Below are 9,591 nucleotides of genomic sequence, written 5' to 3'. Positions count from 1 at the left end.
TAAATAAATGACCAAACACCAAACCCAATGCCATTGAATTGATTCTGATTCATAGTGACCCACACTGGGTTTCCAAGACTGTGAATGTTTACAGATATCGATTGCCTCATGTTCCTCCCATGGAGTAGCTGGCGCATTTGAACAGCAACCAACCAAAATGCTTACCCACTGTGCCACCAGAATTATTTATAGAATCATTCACAACAAAATATATCAAAATAAAAATAACCCAAACCCCAAATTTGCAGAATTTATTTGAAGACTGAGAGCCCTGGTAGTATAGTAGTTAAGCACTTGGCTGCTAATTGGAAAGGTCATTGGTTCGAACCCACTGGCTGTCCCACGGGAGGAAGATGTAGCAATCTGCTTCCAAGATTTACAGCCTTGGAAAACCTGTGGGGCAGTTCACTATGTCCTATATACAAGGCTGCTATGAGTTCGAATTAATTCAATGGCAATGAGTTTTTTTCTGGTTTATCTGAAGATTACAAATTCTTATAGGAAGGATAAAATATTTTATTAAATATAGGCAATCTTATCTATATCCATGAATGAATAGGCCAAAGATGGTAAAGATGCCAATTCTTCCATTTGATAGTAATTTTAAAGTTGATCTGAAAAATGAAGGACACTGAAGACAGCAATAAAATTTCTAAAACAGAATAATGGTAACCTTCCATTCCCAAATATTAACATATATTATAGTCACAATAATTAATACAGTGTGGTACTGTCACTATTACAGACAGCCAATTTAACCATCAGAGTGAATTCAAAATAACCCCCCTTTGTTGTCATTTTAAAAGATGACACTTCAAATTAGTGGGGAAAATAAAATATTTCATAGAAGACACCAGAAAAATAGTATTTATTTGGGAAAAAATAATTAGTTTTATCTTTAACCTGTCTAGAATATATCCTAGCAATAGTATGAGATAAACAGAAACAAATAAGTTAAAAAAAGAGAGAAAGAAAAATATAAACAGGGAAATGGTTTTCTGATCCCAGAATGAGAAAGGCATTATACTTAGAAGAATAAATAATAGAAGAAATCAATGAAAATTTGACCACACTGAAGTAAAAAATATTCTTCTATATAAAACCTGGTGAACAAAATTAAAGAGACAATGACCAACAAGGAAAAAGGTATTTGCAACATTTGTGACAAAGAATTAGCATCTGGTAGCATAGTGCCTATGACATTTGACTGCTAACCAGAAGGCTGGCGGTTCAAACCCACCAGCCACTCCTTGGAAGGAAGATGGGGCAATCTACTTCCGTAGTGATACTGCCTCGGAAACCCAAGGAGGGGTCGCTATGAGTCGAGTCCGACTCAACGGCACATAACAACAACAACAACAACAAACAACATTACATAAATAACTCTAAAATTTATAAGAAAAAAAGAAAGAAAGAATGCCAAAAGAGAGAGCTGGGTGAAGGACACAAATAGATGATTCAAAGAATATAAATGACATATGAATAAGGAAAAAGCTGAACCTCATTAACACTAAAAAAGATGCAAATTAAAATAATGTGACACATTTTACCTCTATTAAACTAAATCTGTTCTAAAGGATAACCCCCAAAGTTGATCACAGCACAGTGAAACCTGCCCAGTCCTACTGAAGTTAACTGGTGACGCAAATGAAGTATGCAGTAATTCTTCTTGTGACTTTATATCCAGAAATGAGAATGAGCATAAAGATTATAAAGACATTTTAGCCAAAGTGAGTAACTAAAAAAACACCTAAAAGCCCAACCACAGAAGTATAATTAAATCTGTTAAACGATGATATAGCCACAAAATGGAATATTATGCAGACAATAAAATCATGTTTAAATACTTAATATAGGAGAAATGCCTGTTCTGCATTAAGAAAAAAAAGCAGCAGAATGGAATAGTCACTAAGAGGTTAAGCTCTCCAGCCAGAGACCTGGATCCCAAATCTGGTTCTCCTATTCACTAGCAGTGTGGCCTGGCCTAAGTACCCCAACTGTGTCCATTTCCTCTTCTATAAAATGGGGTAATAATGGTATCTACTCCATAGGCTGTTATCAAGATGAAATAAAACAATGCATGCATAGTGCCCGGATACTCTGTTCCTTTGCATTCCTATAGGCCAGCCCAAATGGCACTGAACACATTTCACCTGAACAAATAAAAGAACTCTCAGTTTCCTAAGAGTCTAATTACAAACCTTAGATAAAAGTCTCCCCCCCACCCCCGCAAAAGGATTCCTCTGATCAACTACTGAATTTCTGTAGGATGAAAGTTGTAACCAGTTGACAGAACTTGGTGACTGACCAAATCCAGGAATGAAGGGAAAAAAAGAATCAAAAAAAGGAACAGAACTGCACTGCAAGCTAGTCTCTCTTCCTAGTCTGCCTAACACATTGCTGCCAGACTAAACCTTCTTAAAATAAGGCTCCTCTGCTCAACAAACTCATGACGGTTGATGCTTACTGAATGAAGGCCAAATTGTGGCATAGCGCCCAGTGCTTTGTACAATTGGCTCTCACCCCTTCCACCCACCCAACCTCATCTCTGAATACTTCCTGCTGGACATCTTCCATACCATTTGCCTTGTGTCTTATCCCTTCCCAGTTCAAGTCACCCCCACATGGGAGCCTTCTCACCCTTGACTAGTAGAGACTGACCTCAAATTTGTTTTACTACAGCATACTGTTCTGTTCCACCCCCACCCTCCCACAAAAGGACTATTAACTTTTTAATGGTAGAAACTATGCCTTCTACTTTGGTAATTTCTGTAGCAATGAACACAAAGCAGTGATTGGTAAACAGTGTTGTTGCTGTTACATGCCATTGCATCAGACCTGACTCACAGCGACCCCTCCTTGGGTTTCTGAGGCAGTATCACTATGGAACTAGATTGCCCAACCTTCCTTCCAAGGAGTGGCTGGTGGGTTTGAGCTGCAAACAGCAGATACTAAAATATCAGTATCACTATCATATACATGTATAAATAGTTCTTCCACATGACAAAAACAAGAATGAATCTGGAAAACAATGTTTTGTGTGCTAAGGTGAAAGTAACCACATACACCCTATTCCTCACTTATCACCTATCTGCAGGCTACATTTCACTTTCATAACAAGAGTGAAACATCTACTATCAGACTAGTTGATGCATTAACGATATACACCTGGCAGGTACAAACACTGAAGTACAAGGCTAGAGTAACGTTGGTTGTGATGGTTAAGATGATGTGTCAACTTGGCTGGGCTACGATTTTAAGTGGTTTGGCAGTTACATAATGATGTAATCAGGCAGTTATGTAATGATGTAGTCACCTTCCATTTTGTGATCGGATATAGTCATCTTTCATTTTCACACAAAGCCAATTTTCATATAACAACCTGGTCTTTGGAACCTAACCAGGTTGATAAATGGGAAGTGGGTGTAGTTACTGTTATGTTTCTGATATTTTTAAATGGACAAAAATTAAAAGTCCTTATGACACAATTAGGAGCTCTGGTGGCTAAGTACCTAAGGTATTTGACTGCTAACCAGAAGACTGCCAGTTCAAACCCACCAGCCACTTCTCGGAAGGAAGGCTGGGCAATCTATTTCCATAGTGATACCACCTCGGAAACCCAAGGAGGGGTTGCTGAGAGTTGGATCTGACTTGACAGCAGTGAATTTTTTAATGACACAATTATGAGCTCCAGTGGCATAGTGCCTAAGGCTTTGACTGCTAACCAGAAGGCTGGCAGTTCAAACCCACCAGCCACTCCTTGGAAGGAAAACTGGACAATCTACTTCCATAGAGATACTGCCTTGGAAACCCAAGGAGGGGTAGCTGTGAGTCAGATCCGACTCCACAGTAGTGAGTTTTTTTGGTTTATGACACAATTATAGTTTAAATAAAACACCCTGCCATATATATAACACAAATATATATATATATATTTTGGTCATGTTGTAAGAAGGGACCATTCCCTGAAGAAGGATGTCATGCTTGGTAGGGTGGAGGGTCAAGAAAGAGGGGGAGGCCTTCAACGAGATGGATTGACACGGTGGCTGCGATGATGGGCTCAAGTATAGCAGGGATTGTGGGGCTGGCGCGGGATCTGGCAGTGTTTCGTTCTGCTGTGCATGGGGTCGCTATGAGTCGGAAACGACTCGACGGCACTTAACAACAAAACAACAACAGCCATATATATTAAAAAAAAAAAAAAAAAACCCTAACCGTAAATACATTAATTTTTGAAGACATTAAAATTTAATAATTTATCACCTGATTGTATGGCTACATAGCAAGTATGTCAGGCACTTCCCAAAGGAAAACAACCAAAATAATATCTTACACTCAATTTATACAGAGATTAGCCATCCTTCATCCTACAGAAATTTAATAATTGATTAGAGAAATCCTTTTTTGGGGGGAAAGTTTATCTAAGGTTTGTAATTGGACTTTTAGGAAATTGAGAGGTTAGCCATTTGGGAAGACTGGTTATTATAAAATATACATGGACTAGAAATATGAGAGAAGGTTAACTTCCAGCAATCTATTTTATAAATAAAACCACCACAGCGTTTGTTCAATATACTATTGTCCTTCACAAGTGTTAGCTGATGATAGCTTCACACCCCGACTTATTTCCTGGAGCAGGTCAGATGACCGTTTAACACTCTTTTGGCTGTAGTCCTGCGTCCTCATGAGCTTCCACAAGCCACAGTGATTCTGAAACAAACCAACATGCAACAACCTACTGCATAATACAAACCACCAGACATCATTAAGTGACACAGAAGAGAGGAGATACCTTCAAGGTTTCTCTTTTCTAGATCTTTAATTTGGAAAAATGTTTGTCTTAGGAGACTGTGACAGACTGAATTGTGACCCTGCAAACTGCTGTAAATCCTAACCTCTTAGCCTGTATTTATAATCCTATTTGGAAATGGGTTGTCCTTGTTATGTTAATGAGACAGGATTAGTGTAGGGTGTGTCTTGAAACCACCAAGCAAGCCAGCAAAGGTGGGGGAAGAGAGAGGCTAAGCCACACGAAAAATCACCCATGAGCAGAAGCTCAAAGGGACAAGGACCTTCATCCAGAACCAGCAGAGAAAGCAAACCTTCTCCTAGAGTCGGCACCTTGTATTTGGACTTCCAGCCTCCTAAACTGTGAGAAAACAAACATCTGCTTGTTAAAGCTGCCCATTTGTGCTTTTTGTTATAAGCAGCACCAGATAATTAAGATGGAATTTGATAGAGACTGGGGTGCCGCTCCAACAGATCCCTAAAATGTGGAAGCAGTTTAGGAACTGGGTAATAGATAGAAGCTGAAAGTATTTCAAGGTGCCTAACAGTAAATGCCTAGACTGCTGTGAAGAGAGGGTTGTAGAACTGATGGATGTCAAAGGCAACTCTGCTAAGGCTCAGAGGGAAGTGAGGAAAACTTTAATAAAGTCTCTATTGTCTTAGAGAATACATATGGTGCCAGCAACTGAATGCTGCTAGAAATGTAGATGTCAAATGTACTTCTGTTGAGGCTTTAAAAGAAAATGATGAGTATGTGACTGAACAATGGAGGAAGGGAGATACTTCTTATACAGTGGCAACAAATCTGCCTGAATTATGTTCAAATGTTTAGTGGAAGACAGAACTTGTAAGTGATGAACTTGGCATTTGGCTGAGGAGATTCTAAGCAAGATCTTAAAGGGGTTTCTCCTTAAGAGATGGACTTAAAAATGAACCACTCAAAATAAAAATAAAACTTAAACATTTGGAAAATCTTGTTGTACAAACTAAGAACACACATCCTAGAATTTCCATCTAGGATGTGGCTACACAGTCTCTTGTTACAAGGATTAAGCCTGTGACCGATGGATCTAACCAACTACCACTGCAGAAAACTCATCAGCTTAAAGTGAAGGGGACAGAGAAAAAACCAAAGGAAAGAACTGGTCTGCCTTTTGGAATTCTACAGGCAAGAAACAGGCCAAAGGAGTTCTATCTGTTGTCCTCCAAAAAAATAAAAGGCCTATTCCTGGAGGGGCTCTGAGATCAGCAGAACTGTTAGGAGTATGGGAAGCAGGGCCTTCTCAGTCCAAAGGGAGGGCCCACGGTCTCCTAGATTCCAAAGGGGGGGGCCACAGCTTCCTAACTTTCAGAGTCAGATCTTTACCAACCCATTTCCAGAGCACAGGGCTGCCTGCTGTTAAGGTGTACCAGGGGGATGGGGACTGCCAGGGCCAAGGGGGTAGGGTCACCACTCAGATGAGATAGGAAAATGGGGCCTTCCAAAACCAAGGGAACAGAGTTGTCATTATGGTGGGCCTGGAAGGCGGAGATGAAGCCCAAGGCTGAGGGACTGCCCTTTAGAATCCAGAGAGCATGGCCATAGCCCAGACAGTCCCCAAAGAACAGAGAGTTATTTTCAAGCTTTGAGGGCTAATGTAAATTGTTCTGCTGGGTTTTGGACTTGCTTGGTGCCTGTTATGGGGGGGGGGGGGGAGTTCTCCCCAATTTCTTCCATTTGTAATGGAAATGTCTACCTTGTGCCTATTCTTCCATTGCATTTTGTTTTTGAATTATCTTTTTTTTTTTTTAAATTGTGATTTGGGTGAAAGTTTACAGAGCAAATTCACTTTCCATATAGCAGTTCAAATACACTTTGTCTCATGACATTGACCACAATTTACCCCAATGCAACAGCTCCCCTCCCACTTCTTCCCGATAATTACCTCTTCCCTGTGTCCATCCCTCCATGCCCTCCTGCCCCGAGCTGTCTTCCTGTGCATAAGCTGCCCTTTTTTCTCCCATGACTGTTCTCTCCAAGGACTGTATCGACTTCAGGTAAATGTTCAACTCATATGCCTGTCTCTTGCTTGGCTGGAAGCATAGGTGTGGGTTCAATTCCAGACCTGACATGCCAGCAGCTAGGGGCCATAGCCTCAGTGGTTCCACCAGGCTCTACTGGACCAGCAAATCTGCCCCCCCTTTTTTTTCTCCAAACGATTTTGAGTTTTGTCCACACTGTTCTCCCTCTCTATCCAGGATCTCCTACATTGATCCCCTTCCAAGTGGTTGACATTGGTAGCCGGGCACCATCTAGTTCTTCTGGTCTCATGGTCATATAGGCTACTGACTGGATGGTGTACCAGTCGGTAAGACTGATTGTATCCAAGAACTTTTGGTTTTCTTCATTCTTCTTTGCTCTGGACGAGGAGAGACCCATTGCTGCATCTAGATGGCAGCTTGCAAGCTTTTAAGATCCCAGTCGCTACTCGCCAAAGTAGGAGGTAGAACAATGTTTTGTGTAGTATGTTATGCCAATTGAGCTTGATGTCCCCTGTGACTATGGTCCTGAGCCCACAGGTTCAACTACTCAGTCCCTCTGGGCAACTTCCATTGTACTTCGAAAGCAGATGACCTGTAGTCTAGATTTCACATGATCACAGAGGAAGAGGAATTTTGCTCCAGGATGGAATATGCCTGAACTCTCACCCATATTTGAATTAGATCATTCAGAAGATAAGATTCTGGACTTGGAGTTGATTTAAGACTCTTGGAATGATGTGATACGATGAATGTGTTCTGCAAGTGACAAGGACGTGAATTTTGGGGAGCGAAAGAGTGGAATGTTATGGATTGAACTGTGTCTCTCAAAAATATGTGTTGTAAATTTTAACCTCTATGCCTGTAGTTGGGAGCTCTGGTAGCATAGTGGCTAAAGCACCTGACTGCTAACCAGAAGGCTGGTGGTTCAAACCCACCAGCCACTCCCCGGAAGGAAGATGGGGCAATCTACTTCTGTAGTGATACTGCCTCGGAAACCCAAGGAGGGGTCGCTATGAGTCGGGTCTGACTCGATGGCACATAACAACAACATGCCTGTAGTTATAATCCCAGTTGAGAATGGGTTGTCATTGTTATGTCAATGAGGCAGGATTAGAGTAGAGTGTGTTTTGAGTCTATCTCTTTTAAGCTGTAAAACCAAAACCAAACCCACTGCCAACAAGTTGATTCCAACGACCCTCTAGAACAGAGTAGAACTACCCCGTAGGTTTCCAAGACTAAATCTTTACAGAAGCAGACTGCCTCATCCTTCTCCCATGAGCAACTGGTATTTTAATCTATGAAAGAGATCATATAAGCAAGAGAGCAAATGATATGGGGGGAAGAGAAATGCTAACTAAGCACATAAAGATCACCCAGGAGCAAAAGCTCAAGAGACATGGACCTTCTTCCAGAGCTGACAGAAAAAGTCTTCCCCTTGGAGTTGGCAAAGGAGCTGTGGTAGCATACTGTCTAAGGCACTTAACTGCTAACCAGAAGGTTAGTGGTTCAACCTACCAGCCATTCCTCGGAAGGAAGGTTGGGCAATCTACTTCCATAGTGATACCACCTCGGAAACCCAAGGAGGGGTCGCTAAGAGTTGGGTCTGACTCGAGGGCAAATAACAAGAGAGTTGGCACTCTGAATTTGTGAGCCTTTTAAACTGTGAGCAAATAAATTTCTTCTTCTTAAAGCCTCTCATTTGTGGCATTTGTTACAGCAACAGTAGATAATAATCAAGACAGAAACTGGAAAGTCTAATACAGTATTGTAACTATAAACAAACCAAAATCCATTGCTGTCAAGTCAACTGCAAGTCTCAGTGACACTATAGGTCAGTATAACCACCCCACAGGGATGTAAATCTTTACAAAAGCAGACTGCCACATTTTTCTCTCAGAGTGGCTGGTGGGTTTGAACTGCCAACCTTTTGGCTTACACCCCAGTGTTGAACTGGTGCACCACCAGAGCTCCTTCCATTCTGACTGTAAATCTGATGCCGATGACTTGATTCTGACTCATAGCAACCCTATAGGAGAGAGCAGAACTGTCCCATAGAGTTTCCAAGGCTGTAAATCTTTACAGAAGCAAACTGTCTTATCTTTCTCTTGTGGAGAAGGCTGATGGATTCAAACTGCTGACCTTTTGGTTAACAACCAAGTACTTTAATCACTGTGCTACCAGGGAACAATAAATGCCATATGACAAGAAAAAAGGAATTAAAAATAAGCCATCAGTTTCTTCTGAGATCTGAAGGAAAAACGACTATTATTAGGTACAAGATACTGGACAAAGAAAAGTATTCATCCTTCTAGAACAAGTTAGGTTTAAAAAGTCAGATGGAATAATCATTTTACCTGCTATACTTGAAAATATACACACCACCATCTTATCTGAGAGCTGAGGATACAGTCAAACAAAGTATCGCAACCATGAATGGCTGTGAACCAGCACCAGGCAAGCTGCAGACTATAATAAACACAGGAGAAGGGACCACTAGGAAAAAGGATGGCTTGGTGCAACAGGAAGAAAAATATATTAGTGACCAATTATTTCATGGTGATCAGAAACAGAAGCAGCCCACTCAGTCACATATATGCTCCTTTCTTCTGTTTTTGCTTCATTTAACTTAAAAAAAGAGCTGTTGGGGCTCCTTTTTTTTTTTTGAGAATTCAAAGGGAAATAAAATTTTATCTTTTAAGTTGAAATAAGTTAAAAGTATTCCAGTATTTTAAAACCTCCCTTTCTACTTGTTAATATTAAAATTATTTTAACAATTATTTG

Source organism: Orycteropus afer, unplaced genomic scaffold (genome assembly GCF_000298275.1).
Source record: "Orycteropus afer afer isolate SDZICR_OR568_19922 unplaced genomic scaffold, OryAfe1.0 scaffold00067, whole genome shotgun sequence".
Lineage (NCBI taxonomy): Eukaryota > Metazoa > Chordata > Mammalia > Tubulidentata > Orycteropodidae > Orycteropus > Orycteropus afer.
Note: the sequence above shows the minus strand (reverse complement) of the source record.